The following is a 15,562-nucleotide window of genomic DNA, read 5'->3' on the forward strand; positions in this document are numbered from 1 at the left end:
ATACTAAACAGATACAGAATTGTGGCAATAGAATGTAAATCAAAACTTGTTTGAAAATTGACTGGGTAGGCTTACTGGAAGAGAATGGTCTTCAACTGCATTTTAAATTCTAACAGCTGTTTAGATGTTGGAGCCTTTCTGGCAGGTCATTTCACAGTTGTGGGGCGGCCGGTGAAAAGATATTCTGGGTGACAGTTGCCAATCAGGTTCTGGCTGGTTGGAGTAGCCACCCACCAGGGGATCTGTGTCCTAAAGGGCAGATTATACAGGAGAAGGTGATCCTGTGGGTAACCTGGACACAAACTATGTAGGGCTTTGAAGATCAAAATGAACACTTTGTACTTTGCCTGGAAACTAATTTACAACAGTGGAGTGACTTTGATATGGGTGTAATATACTCATCCATATTAAATAGGCTTTACTCTGGAGTTTCTAGAAGTTTCCAGAATGTCCTTAGTGTTTTGGAGGTGTGGACAACTGAGTCAAGTTGAATATGGCCTGCTTCACTATCCACACATCCAACAGACCTACTGCTGTGTCATCAGCCACAAGCAGCTCTCTTGCAGAGAGATGCTGGTGACATCATATCTGGTGTGATCACAATAGGCATCCAGGTCATGCAATAACACCATCATGTCTCTAGGAGGGAGCTGCTTATGGCTATTCATTCACACAGCAGTGGTGATTCCAACATGTCCTCAGATTAGCCTGGACAGCAAAATGTCTTCAGAACACTACTAGGCTGCATCTGGAGCATTTTACCTGGGATATCAGGGTAAGTGTAGGCACGACTTTGATCAAGGAGACCATGGCCTTGCATCTGCAAGACCTGAGCATGGCTGTTGTTGATAGAGCCACTAGGCAGTCTATTATTCATGGAGTTGCCATAAATCAAAGGCAGACACATAATTCAGGTCAGAATATGGATGAAAGAAATCTAGTTCCACTTCCAAAAGTCTCACATGCACCCCAGAAACTATGTGGGGACAAAGCTCCCTTATGCTTAATCATTTCAACAAAACACTTATTTTCTTATCCTTTTGGGAGAAATGTGCTAAACAGAAGCAGCCCATTGGATGAGAATCAGTGCTAGGACTCGTCTTCCAACTCAGAAAAAGGGGAGGGGAAGCAATATGTGGGGGAGAAGATGTTTGTTTATCTTCCTGAGAGTGCCATATTCCAAGAATTGTACTGTTTACATGAGCCCTGTTGCTCCTGAATTCCTGCTCTGCAGCAACTATGCACTGATCAGTGTATCACCAATTCTGGACCTTCTGGATTTTAAAAAATAAACTGTATCAATCTAAACACACACTTCAGTGTGCATTGCGGTTATGCATTTTGTGGATCCCCTTTAATCTCACATCCTTCTGGATTTTCAGGCCTATGTGGATGGGGCCAAAATTAACTTGACAAAATGTGAAATACAATTAAAGAAGCGGTGTGATTTTGATCATGTGCAGACTTCCTCCAAGGAGATCCAGACATGGATTTCAGTAAAGCCCCATAGTTAGATCCATAATAACAATTTTCTGTTTCTTCACATCCCTCTGCATTAAGGAAACATATAAATTTGAAGTCGTTTCAACTAGTGAGTAATCTGCATTGTTTAATGAAAATAATTCTCCCCACTGAATGTAAAAAAAAATACATCAAAAATCAAAACAACCAGGAAGCTAACCATGAATACCATAATAGCTTTTTAAAAGAAATTCTCTGCAGTATTTTCTAAAATATTGTACATCTTTTTAAAGGGAGAAAAGAAACAATTTTAAAAAGTTCCTCATATATTTCTTGCATTTGACAAATATAATTTATATTTCTAAAGAACTGTAATTTTCAAGATTAGTGAACCACATCTCATATTGCAAATTAGAAACATTTACTACTTTGATAGCATAGCATAAAAACAATATTACTAATACTGATATTTCTGCAAAGTCAGCATTGAAGTGCTCATATGGAAGAGAGCAATTTATATGCTGTTTTTGAATATGATATACATATTTAATCAGTGCTTTTATCCCCTCCTTGTTTTTCCAAAAAGGTTATGCATGAAGTGCACCAGGATACAAATTAGAGAGAGGAAACCTTCAAATATTAAAAATTAATCCAGATTTTTCTTCTTCTTTTTCTATGAAAACTGCTTGTAGAAAACAAAAGATGGATTGTGTGCCTTTGAGAGATGAATTGAAGCATTTTTTAAAAAAATACATTTTAAAATGGATCCAAGTTTCATTATCACTCTTCCATTCTGCTGTTCTTTCAGGAAAGTTTGCAACAGTGATCTGTGACTTCATGTTTTTAAATATTTGTTGCTTTAGAGGCAACAATGCATCTATCCTAATGCTATATTTTTCCATATATGACAAAGCAACTGAAATAAAATATCCTAGGCACATACTAAAATTTTATCTCCAAAAAGCACTGTCACAGCTAAACAAATAGAAGATACGAGGTATATCTAAACTGTGAAAACAAAGCAATTGGACACCACTTTAAGTGCCATGACTCAATGTCATGCAATCCAGGGAGTTGTAGTTTGGTAGAGCTCTAACATTCTAGCAAAGAAGACTAAGGGAAGTTTGTGAAACTACAATGCCCATGATTCCCCATCATTAAACCATGGCAATCAAAGTGGTATCAAACTGCATTAATTCTACCGTGTAGATGCATCCAGAGTACTTGCATCTGTTTGGGTAATTAGACACACAGAACTGAGAAGTTTGAATATCAGGCTTAGAATCTGGAAATGCTGCTGAACCTGCATGGATAATTTATGATTTTGGACTAGCATACATTCTCATAAATGGGATTACTATTTCTGCAGCACCTTATGGAATAGCAGATTAAATCTAAAGGTTGAGGCTGCTTTTAACAAGATTGCTTTAAAAACTGTACAGTTAGTTTGAAATATTTTTGTCAAGCTTTAAAAAAGCATAGGTTAAAAAAAAGCTCCCTGTTATTCACTGGATTATATTTGCGCACATACGAATATAAATATAAGCAGATTCATATGTGTACATATGAAGCCCAGCGCATAATGAAAAGAGTTTTTTAAAAACTTCCACCGGATTTCTCTCTTCCCGCAATTGTTTATTTAAGCTGTTTAAAGATTTTCAGAGAGTTCTAATTGCTCTCCTTTTGTGCTTCCTTTAAATCAGCTGTGTGTCTGTTTCACAACCCAATCAGCTGATCAGCTGTTTTGGACTTTTTAATAGTACAAGTGCACTGGAGAAGTCTACACAGGGGAGAGGAAAGGAAAGCAAGTGTTTTGCATGACTGCAGGGGTAAAGAGTCAAGTAAGTGAGCATTTTCTTCTAGGCTGAATCAATTTATAAGCGCACCTTTTAAACACATGCTTTTTACATCTTGTCCAACCTCTTCCACACATCCTCCCTTTAACCTGGTTACTTCCGGGTTTTACAGCATGCGTAGAAGAGCCCATAGTCTCAGCAAAGGAGGTACAACAGAAACAAGAGAAAGTTGCCCTGTCCTTCTTTCTTATATTTGATGGATTTTAACTGGGTTTTTTTTAGTGCTTTAGTGCTGTTTGTGTTTAATTCTGTTCTAATGTTTGCATATTTGTATATTTTAAATTGTATACTAATGATTTTATATCAAGCCACTTTGAGTCCCCTTTGGGAAAGATAAAGTGGGGTAATAATAATAATAATAATAATAATAATAATAATAATAATTGCAACTTTTTTATCTATATTTACTTAGGTGGAATTTAAATCTGATAAACTGAAGTCATTGCCTCTTGCTACCACATGCAACTGACTTTTAAACAAACTGTTCTTGCAAAAATACTCATTTGGCAGATTGCACTGTATGGTGTGTCCTAAAATAAATGGCAACCTTTTACGAAATACATGGGAAATCTGGCAACGTTCGGTGAGTCTGATTATCATTGTTTTTGGCATAAATTCCATTGTATCTTGCTTTCCCATTTACCTTGTTACAAATAAGGGCTAAGTATATTATCAGGTTGCCAGAATCAAAGGTCATTGGAGGTTGTGCTTATATAATTTAAACAATCAAAGCATAGGTTAGATCAGGTCTCCACCTAGATTAATATAAATAAAGCCTTCTGGTACCAGTTGGCAAGTGTTGTAAATGTTACATTACTAAACCCTTCTGTGCATCCTATACTTGCAATAAATATTCATGGTGAAAATGCTGAGCTTTACTTAGACAGAACATTAATCTTTATTGAGGGCCCTAATCTAATAACCTATCCCTCTTAATCATATTAGAAGAAGATAGACAAGGCTTAATCAAACTATTCATCACTAGTGGGTACATACTGTACCAGACCGGAAGCTTTATTGCACAATCTCTTGCATTCAATAATGCAAATAGTTTACAACTTGTTATTGGGGTAATTCTGGATTATTGCTATTGCATATGCGCTCCTGATAAACTACATAACATAAAATTGTTAGCCTGATCTGATGTGGAGCATAATGTTTGCAATGATAAGATTGTAAGTATTCTTTTTAAAAATCCATAATGATACAGACAGTAAATTAATCCCATGCCTATGCTGTTAGTTAACGACAGATGAGCCTAATTATAATAGTGTGTCTCATTAAAAACCAGAGTCACTATATAGAAGGAGCATCTGTTTATCTCAGGGACATTCATAGCAACTGCTTAGTCTTTACTTCCAAGCAAACAGATGGGAAAATGTGATTTCCTCAATCAGTGATTTCTGCATTTGGAGGAGTTGCCCCTCCATTGTATCTCAATAAATATTCAACCTGAAATAAAACAATGATGTTGGTGTCTCAGCTGTAACAAATGTACCATGAAGATCCTCACCATTTAACCAACTTTAATATTTATTCAGGCATTATTCAGGCATTTAAAACTTGCTAAGTAAACATATAGCAACTGTTCATTATTTCCAGTTGATTTATTCTGACCAATTAGAATTAAATCTAGCACTGCTGTTACTGCCTGGTCCATGGTTAATTAAAAGATGCTGAAAGTTAATTATGAGTAGGGTATGTTTGTATAACTCTTCTAACAATGGCTTTTGAGATAGCACCTCTACTGCCCAAAAGGTTTCATAGAGTCTAATACAATTATAAATTAAATATAGTCTGGAGGAAAACTTGTCTAAGGCTGCATCAATAATAATAATAATAATAATAATAATAATAATTAATGTCTTTATTTATACCCTGCCACCATCTCCTCGATGGGGACTTGGAACGGGTTATATGAGGCCAAGCCCAAACAACAAATTACAACAGAGTAAAACCAAAAATGCAAACTGAAAACGCGAACAATAAACAACATCATAATTACATAAAACATGTGAATACGTAACAATATAAAATTATGAGAAGCACAAACACAATGACAATGGGCAGGCTACATGTAATGATTAAAAGACAAACTAATTTTAAAAAATAAAAAAAATACTGTAGAATTCATCATAAAGATTTTACCATAAATGATTCCAAGATTGTACATTCTTCTCAAGATCCTGCCAGGAAAGAAAAGTGCACATTTAGTACTGCCAAAGTGTAGAATTCCATAGCATGACACCAAAGCAGAGAAGGATTCTTTATATTTCTAACAAGTTCACATGGAACCACAATTGCTTGTGAGAAAGATTAGTTCATTATTGGAAAATATAAATAAGGGAGGTAAATAGCTAGGCAATCGATTTCCATTTTTCCTTCCACTTCTTCTTTAACTCACTTGTTCTCTTTGTAAAAGATAACTGCAGTTTAGATTCCCATAATACCAGAAAACTTTGTAATTTCATGATTTCATCATCAAGGAAAGGGTTGACTTGGGGCCCATCCAGGCAGGCCTTAAAAGCGAGGCCTGTCGTGGTTTTACCAGAGGTGTCTAAATGACGTCTCTGGTAAAACCAAATTTGTTCCAAATCAATTAATCACCTGGTAAGATCTGGATCTTAGGTAAGATCCAGGTCTTACCAGTTGTGGGCCCATGTGGATTGGGCCTGGGGACAGTGTCACGCGATCCCTGGGCCTAATCCACACAGCCATCTCATTTTTTTGGGCTCCTGGAGAACATCCACCTCCTCCCCCAAAATAACCCCTTAAATGTTTTTTTAATGAAAACCTTACCCAGCCATCATGATCTTCTCCTCGCACTCTCCTGGTGCAAGGAAATTTGCACCAAGGGACAAGTTTTAAGGGGTTATTTTGGGGGGCTTCGGGGTGGCTGCATGCCATCTCAATTGTTATTGAGATGGCATGTAGCCACCCTTCCTGGGAAAGCCCAGGTTTTGGGTTGGCTATGTGAACTTAAACCTGCACTTATTTGGCACACATTTAAGTCCTGTGTTGAAGCGCCCTAAACTGTATACTAGAGCATTTACTGGAAATCTTCTACTCAGATCATTTCACTTCCACCATTCATGCTGAGGGCTGTCACCTTGTCAGGTGTAGTTTAGGACTTTATTCACCATGACACTAATAAGGACATCCAAGCTCCCTTCTACACTGCTATATAATCCAGATTATCAAATCAGGTGATATCTTCTTTGAACTGGATTATATGTGTCTGCACTGCTATATAATCCAGTTCAAAGCAGATAATCTGGATTTTATGTGGGAGTGTAGAAGGGCCCCCAGTTTGTTTCTGGCTTTGTAAGTAGGATTCCACAGTAGAATCCTCCATACTGTATGGTCCTTGTGGTCTCTTCCAACTACATGATTCTAGATATTCTGAATACTCTCATACAATCTACTACTGTCCATTTTTTTCTCGTGTCAGGGCAGCCAGTCAGTTATATTACATTTCTAACAGAACAAAGCAAACAAACAGAGAAAATACAAAATGTGTGAGTTTGGTAGTTGATTAAATGTCCTTTGACCAGTATCTGGCCACTTGGAGTGCTTCTGGTGTTGCTGCAAGAAGGTCCTCCATTGTGCATGTGGCAGGGCTCAGGTTGCATTGCAGCAGGTGGTCAGTGGTTTGCTCCTCTCCGCACTCGCATGTCGAGGATTCCACTTTGTAGCTCCATTTCTGAAGGTTGGCTCTACATCTCGTGGTGCCAGAGCGCAGTCTGTTCAGCGCCTTCCAAGTTGCCCAGTCCTCTGTGTGCCCAGGGGGGAGTTTCTCATTTGGTATCAGCCATTGGTTGAGGTTCTGGGTTTGAGCCTGCCACTTTTGGACTCTCGCTTGCTGAGGTGTTCCAGCGAGTGTCTCTGTAGATCTGAGAAAACTATGTCTGGATTTAAGTCGTTGACATGCTGGCTGATACCCAAACAGGGGATGAGCTGGAGATGTCTCTGCCTTGGTCCTTCCACTATTGACTGCCACTTCCCGGCGGATGTCAGGTGGTGCGATACCGGCTAGACAGTGTAATTTCTCCAGTGGTGTAGGGCGCAGACACCCCGTGATAATGTGGCATGTCTCATTAAGAGCCACATCCACTGTTTTAGTGTGGTGAGATGTGTTCCACACTGGGCATGCATTTCTCAGCAGCAGAGTAGCACAGCGCAAGGGCAGATGTCTTCACTGTATCTGGTTGTGATCCCCAAGTTGTGCCAGTCAGCTTTCCATGAAATGTCCATGAAATGTATGTATTTAAATGAAACTACTGTCCATGAAATGTATTATGCCTGAGTTTTTTTTGAAGCCTGTTCTACTATGAGTAATAGGGTCATTCACTTAATAGGAAGTCTACCCACAAATACCATCTATCGCTTGGCAACTTCTGTTGCAAATTGATTAGTGTGAGGCCCCTTCTACACTGCCATATAATCCAGATTATGAAAGCAGATAATCCACATTATCTTTTTTGAACTGGATTATATTAGTCTAAACTGTTATATAATCCAGTTCAAAGCAGATAATGTGGATTTTATATGGCAGTGTAGAAGGGGCCTGAGAGTCTGTGGATCAAGTCAGTTGTCCAGTGTCTCTCAAATGGTGGCATGAAGAATAGTAGTTCTGTTTGAGCCTTGAACACCTATATTTATAGAGAATGAACATTCCTGATTATATCAATACTTTCAGGGCCCATATCTAACATGATGCTACACAAGGAAGGCATTTTCTATTATTCCAAATATTTTGGGCCCATCTTTGCCATTCAATATGTAGACTGAAATCTCAATGCAACTTTGATTTCACACAAAGTTAATCCATTTTTACCAGTAACATCAAACTCTTTTGTGAAAAGAGTGTTAATTTTGCAGCTTCTGTGACATCACAAATCTCTCCTATTGTGTACTGAATCCATTAACGGCACATAATGGGATGGACCTATTGTGAACCTAAAGAGATGGATATTGTATGTAATATTTTAATAAGCCAGACATTGCAGCAAAAGCTCCACTTTTCCAATTTGATAGTCAAAGAGTAGAAGTAGTGACAGAATTCATTGGACAATTTTCTATAATCATTACATAAGCTTTGAGACTAAAATTATTGCTTGCTAGATGATCAGATTCAGAATGATCAACCTCAGTCAGAAAATAGAGAATCTGAGTTTTATGTAGTATAATTGGATAAATGTTATGGCTGTAATTTCAGTTATTTCATATAATCGGATTCTCAGATATAGCTGCATATCATTGTACTGTGTGAAATCATACACCTACCAGACAATTATGTACTGTTTTGTTCTCTTACTCAGAATCCGAAATACATTAAATTAGATTTTCAGGGGCATGCAAGGTATATCCAATAGACCTATGGAAGGATTGCTTTTATGTAATGGTAAAGTTTGTAAAGCTGATTGGAAACTACAAGATCCAGGCCAAAATTCTGCAGGCATTTTAGGGATGCATAAGTTCAATTACAGAAGCAGATGGACATTTTTACCTGAACATTCACTTTGAAGTCAAGTGTGCAGACACTGAGTTTCACTCCTTATGAATTAGTGTGTGTGCACATTTAGATGTGTATTCAGTTGCACATTTCTTCAGTTCTGTTGTGTTGTCATTCAGCACAATGACTGCCTCATATAATGAACATGTAATTCCATATGCGGACATTTATACTGTTCAATCCTGAGGGATCTAGGTGTCAAAATTATCTACATGGTATGGCCACTGATCAGCACAGAATAAAAAAGAAGAAATATTGAAGATGCCTGTGTTCAAATACAGCAATGAGTGAGTCACAGTAGCTAAGAGCAGGAAGCAATAACATCAGATTTCTGCTTGCGTTATAAAACTCTACTGTGTGGTGTATTCATTTGGTTCAATTGCCTTCATTTGCCTGGTTCGCTGAATAAAAAAAGTAAACAAACACTGATATTTTCCTGTGAGTGTTGCTTTTTGTGTGTCAGGAGTGAATTGAGAAACTGCAAGTTGCTTCTGGAATGAGAGAATTGGCCATCTGCAAGGACATTGCCCAGGGGATGCCCGGATGTTTTGATGTTTTACCATCCTTGTGGGAGGCTTCTCTCCTGTCCCCGCATGGGGAGCTGGAGCTTTCAGAGGGAGCTTATCCACAATCTCCCTGGTTTCAAACCTGCGACATGTCGGTCTTCAATCCTACCTGCACAAGGGTTTAACCCAGGGGCCCTCAAACCTTTTAAACAGAGGGCCAGGTCACAGTCCCTCAAACTGATTGAGGGGTGGATTATAATTTGAGAAAGAGAATTCCTATGCACACTGCACATATCTTATTTGTAATGCAAAAACCCCTTAAAAACAATATAATAATTTAAATGAAGAACAATTTTAACCAATATAAACTTATTAGTATTTCAATGGGAAGTGTGGGTCTGTTTTTGGCTGATGAGATAGGATTGTTGTTGTGTGCAAGGGCCAGGTAAATGACCTTGGAGGGCCATATCTGGCCCCCGGGCCTTAGTTTGAGGACCCCCGGTTTAACCCATTGATCCACCGGGGGCTCCGTGAGTGTTTCTGTGCACCCATAAGTCAGCTATAACTTATGGTGAGTCTATCCTGGGGTTTTCTTGGCAAGCTTTGTTCATGTTTCTCTTTGCTTTCTTTTAGAGCAAAGAGAGCAGGACCTGCCCAGGATCATCCAGTGGATTTCCACCACCGAGCAGGAGTTTAAACACTAGTCACCTTAAATACTACTCCCACACTCAAGCCATAATATCACACTGTCTCTAGGTTCATGTATCACTGTTGCTTTTTCTGTTTTCTGGTTGCCTCATCTGTGATGTAAATAAGCACTCGCAGAACTGAAGCTGAGACAAGGCCTTCTAAACAAGCATAGTTCATTATTTGTCTCTTTTAGCTCCCCTTCTTTCCCTGTTTCTGTACTTCCTGTGCTATCTTCTCTGTCCCTATCTTTATCTGCCATCTGCTGTTTCACCCCTTTCTTCCTTTTTGCCCCGCTCTGAGTGTGCCAAATATGCTTATTTATACTAAGAACTGTGTGTATCTCTTCTCAACTGCTTCTGATCTGAACCCACATTATACTAAAAATAGGTCAGCAGCATAGCCTTATACCTTATCCCAGGATACTTTCTTCCTAAAGCAAAAAAGCAATATTCACATGCTTTAAATGCTGGTGTTTAATAAATACTGAGATAACCTTCTCTCTCCCTTCTGTTTTTGAATCATAATAGCCTAACCTGTGCTAGAAAAGAATCACCCAAGTGTAGCTTGAATGCTCTCTTTGTCCACACATAGCATTTCCCAGAATACTGAATTGTTGAGGCATAAAGTTGTCTTGAGATACCAAGCTGCAAATGCCTATGGCAAGTGAACAAGTTAAAACAAGTTGACTTCAATCTGGCTTCACAAAGGATGTACTTACAAACATATACTAAGTAAGAACAACACTTATTTTGCAGCAGGCATGTGATGTTCCTGTTCATCAAGAAAATGGCAACTAGTCAATATTGCTTGCAATTGGGGCATGTTCTTCACTTTAGCTCACAGCCTGTGATCTAGATCAGGGTTTCTTAAACTTTTTTTTACTCATGACTCCTTTCCCCCTGAGAAATGTTTATATGATCCCGAGTATATGAACAAGCTCTATAAAAGGCCACCCAGTTTAAATACTTATAATTACTGGTCTCCATAGACAGCGACACAATGCCAGACGTACAGTTGTGAATAAATGTAACCTGGTTGAAATGGTGGCAAACTACTAGCATTCTGTGTGACTCAAAAGTTTCTGAAGAACTCAAAGCTAAGATCTACACTACAGTTGTTCACCCATTAGCCCTCTATGGGACAGAGTGCTGGCCAGCAACAAAGAAACAAGAACAAGCCCTTGACACAATGGAAATGAAAATGCTGAAATGGACACTTGGCTTACACTTTTTGAACATGTGCCAAATGATGGTATCCATCAAAGACTAGAAATAAAAGTGATCAGCAAGACAATGCAGGAAGAAAAACTACAGCGGTACGACCATGTCATGAGAACAGAATCAACATAAGTAGTACAAACTGCATTATAATTGGAGATTGCAGGACGACAACCATGTGGATGGCTAAAGGAAAAATGGAAGGACACCATCAACGAAGACATGTGTGCTGCCAACCTGAAACCTAAGGATGCACAAAGCAAAGCCCTATGGAATGACAGTCACAATGGTAACCCTTCCATTGGGAAAATAGCTGAAGAAGAAGAAGAAGAAGAAGAAGAAGAAGAAGAAGGGAGGAGGAGGAGGAGGAGGAATATAGTAGGCTTGGGCAAGTTCGTTCAGAAGCTTCTAAAATCGGAATTAATTCAGAAAAAAATCCCTTTGGAACCAATTTCGAGCCATGCAGGAATAATGGGAGGAGTAATTCTGAATTTAAACAATTTACCTATTATTCGGAATTATTTTCGGATGTCTCCCAGTTATTTTGATTTTTAGAACAATTAAGCAACTTTGGCAAAGCCTCGCAGTTTCTCTTCCCTGGCTGGTGGCAAACGGCGATGCAGCGGGACGAGGTGGGCATGGTTAAGAACAGATCTTCCCTAGCTGGTGGTGAACAGCGATGAAGAGGGACGAGGTGGGCATGGCCTTCTTCCTGAAGGCCACACCCCCAGTGGCCTTCAGGAAGAGCTGTTCTTAGCCACGCTCACCTCTTCCCTCTGCATCGCCCTTCACCGTCAGCCAGGGAAGGGAAACCGCAAGATTTTAAAACTAACAGGGAAGGGAAACTGCGAGATTTTAAAACTGTTTGTTTAGGCTTTCTGACTTTGTCAAAGTTACTTAATGGTTCTGGAGGGAGGGAGGGAGGGGCACCTTCCATTAACGAAGCAAATGAAGTGATTCGGATTTCTGCTATTTTCAATCTTTCTTTTCAAGAAAATTTCAAAAATCATTTCAAAATCGAATCGCCAGCTCCCCCCATATATAAAACGGGTTTAGAACCATTTTTTCCTTGATCACCCAAGCCTAGAATATAAGTATATAAAATAGGTATAAAATCAAACATTTACTGATAATAAATCAGCATTTGCAAGGTTTGCTAAACAGGCTGATTTCTCCTTTTTATGAAGTATAGATGAAGCATTTTCTGCAGACTACACTGTAAACACTGCATCTTGCTGATAACAGATTTACTGTTGCCCAATTTTTCATTATCCCAACATTGAGCTCAGAGGGGCCCATTTAGGGTTGGCACACAGAGTTTAAGAAGCGGTAAACTAGATAAATATCTAGTCCACGCAGCAAATAGGTCAACCAGAATTGTTGTTAGACTTGAAGGACATTGCCAGTTTATATCATTGAACTCCTTTGGTGAAAACAGCTGGAGAAATGACACAAAAAGTTTTTTGTGTATTTTTGTGTACATGTGCTTTCAAGTTGCTTGTTGGCTTATGGTGGCCACATGGTTTTATTAGGTAAGTGATAATCAGAAATTGTTTTTCCATTTTCTTTTTTTGAAAGATAACCCACAGCACCTATTACTTATTTCCTATCTTTGATTCAAATACTAACCCAGAGTTACTCCACTTAGCTTCCATGATCAGACAGAATTTGGTCCCTTTAAGGTAGGCATCCTCAAACTGCTGCCATCCAGTTGTTTGGGCCTCCAATGCCCAGAATTCCCAACCACTGAACAAGCTGGCTAGAGCACCTGGGAGTAGAAGGCCAAAACAGCTGGAGGACCACAGTTTGGGGGTGCCTTATTTAAGATATTATGTGTCTTCAAGCCACTTTTTGCCGTACAGACTTCCTAGGGTTTTCTCAATCAATGAATATTAATCAGAAGTGGTTTTGCCAGTTTCTTCCTCTGAAATATAACTTCTGAAATATAATTGAGGTTTTGATCGCTTTCACTGGAGGTACCTTGACTAAGCAGGGTCAGCTCTGGTTAGTACTTGGATGGGAGAACACCAATGAATGCCATGTGCTTCAATGCCAGAACCTGGCATTCATTGGTGGTCTCTCATCCAAGTACTAACCAGAGCTGACCCTGTTTAGTCAAGGTACCTTTGGTGGAAGTGATTAAAAAAAACCCAATTGCAGTTTTCCTACAAAAATTTGATTCCAAGATGAACATAGCTTCTTCAAAGCTTTCAGTAGGAAATATGCGACCATCTAGCCAATTTTACAAGCAATAAACCTTTCCCCCAAAAGTTGTTCTGCACTGTTTGCCTGCTTTGGGACAGAGCTTTAATTAATACTCCAGAGGATATCTTTAAAGGCTTTCAATGCCACAAAGAATTGCAGTGCTCTGTAGCGGTGAGTCAAGAAAAATTGCCTGTGGATAATTCTCCCTGTTATATCCTACATTTTTTTTAAAAAAAGTTAATTAAGATTCCCATGTGTGTTTAAATATTTTACTATTAGGCCAATGCATTTCACACTATTTGTTGCTAAAATTTTATACAACTGTTTTCTTCAGGTCAGGCCTATGGGAAGAGTTATTTTTTAATGAAGGGAACTTACATCCTTTCCCCATTCCCTTTTTATATTTTATTATCATTATGACCAAATAATTTTATAGATACTTTCAGGATATTTGTATTATTTTGTTACATTTTAAAGTGTGAGACTAACCAGATAAGAAGCTTCTTTTCACATCTGCCTATCCTTTGTGTGATGGGCAAAGCTTACTTCCAGATGAGCATTAGAAAAAGCAAATACTGGCATTTATAGTTCCATACCATGTAGGCAAAAATGGCTTCCATTGGAGTGTTATGTTTTAAAATATCAAGCAAGAACAAATTTTTAGAGTGTTAACTATAGCCTCTTAACTTTTCAACTTCTTTTTCTCATATGATTACTTGTGGGTTTTGTTGTCCTGTGTGACTGTGTAGCTGACAATTATGCATACAAACAACATATCTGGGTTTACTAGTACTACTACTATACAATTGTCATGCTATGATTCTACTTTAACTGTCAATGCTATTTCCTATGGGGTTTAGGACAGAAATTTAGATTCTTAGCTACAGCATGCTATGGTCAAAGAAGCTAGAATGGATGACCAAAGAACTTCTAACTGTGCTAAGACACAAAAGCGACATGCACAAGAAGTGGAAAAAGGGAGAAATCACCAAAGAAGAATTCAAACAAATAGCCAACTCCTGTAGGGAAAATGTCCGCAAGGCTAAAGCACAAAACGAGCTCAGGCTTGCCAGGGACATTAAAAATAATAAAAGGGGCTTCTTTTTATGTCAGTAGAAAAAGGAAGAACAAGGAGGCGATAGGACCTCTTCGAGGAGAAGATGGGCAATGCTGACAGGGGATAGGGAAAAGGCAGAAGCACTTAATGCCTTCTTTGCCTCAGTCTTCTCCCAAAAAGAAAGTCATTTTCAACCTCAGCAAGATGGAGTGGGTGAGGGATTAGAGGACATCCAACCCCAAATTGAGAAACAAGTCATCCAGGAATACCTGGCCACTCTAAATGAGTTCAAGTCCCCAGGGCCAGATCAACTACACCCAAGAGTATTGAAGGAACTAGTGGAAATCATTTCGGAACCATTGGCAATCATCTTTGAGAGTTCTTGGAGAACGGGAGAAGCTCCAGCAGATTGGAGGAGGGCCAATGTTGTCCCAATCTTCAAGAAGGGAAAAAAGGATGACCCAAACAGCCTCACGTCGATACCAGGCAAGATTCTAGAAAAAAATGGTTAAGGAAGTGGTCTGCAAACACTTAGAAACAAATGCGGTCATCGCTAATAGTTAACATAGATTTATCAAAAACAAGTCATGCCAGACTAATCTGATTTCTTTTTTCTATAGAGTTACAAGCTGGGTAGATGCGGGGAATGCCGTGGATGTAGCATACCTGGATTTCAGTAAGGCCTTCAACAAGGACCCTTATGACCTTCTGGCAAACAAACTAGGCAAAACTACTAGGCAAAACTACGGTGAGGTGGATCTGTAATTGGTTAAATGGGCAAACCCAGAGGGTGCTCACCAATGCTTCCTCTTCATGCTGGAAAGAAGCGACAAGCGGAGTGCCGCAGGGTTCCGTCCTGGGCCCGGTCCTGTTCAACATCTTTATTAACATCTTAGATGAAGGCGTGATCATCAAGTTTGCAGACAACAACAAATTGGGAGGGATAGCCAATACTCCAGAGGACAGGAGCAGAATTCAAAATGATCTTGACAGATTAGAAAGATGGGCCAAAACTAACAAAATGAAGTTCAACAGGGATAAATGCAAGATACTCC

General features: G+C 39.0%; 1 long non-coding RNA gene across 1 annotated transcript in view; it reads right to left on the reverse strand.

The window, feature by feature from the left end:
• Window positions 1–15,562, reverse strand: part of LOC132769887 (uncharacterized) — a 41,405-nt gene that overhangs the window by 10,634 nt on the left and 15,209 nt on the right. The window contains exon 2 of the long non-coding RNA XR_009630934.2: window positions 76–249. This is a non-coding gene — a long non-coding RNA (uncharacterized lncRNA). The remainder of the gene's footprint in view (window positions 1–75; window positions 250–15,562) is intronic.

This window comes from Anolis sagrei, chromosome 3 (genome assembly GCF_037176765.1).
Source record: "Anolis sagrei isolate rAnoSag1 chromosome 3, rAnoSag1.mat, whole genome shotgun sequence".
NCBI lineage: Eukaryota > Metazoa > Chordata > Lepidosauria > Squamata > Dactyloidae > Anolis > Anolis sagrei.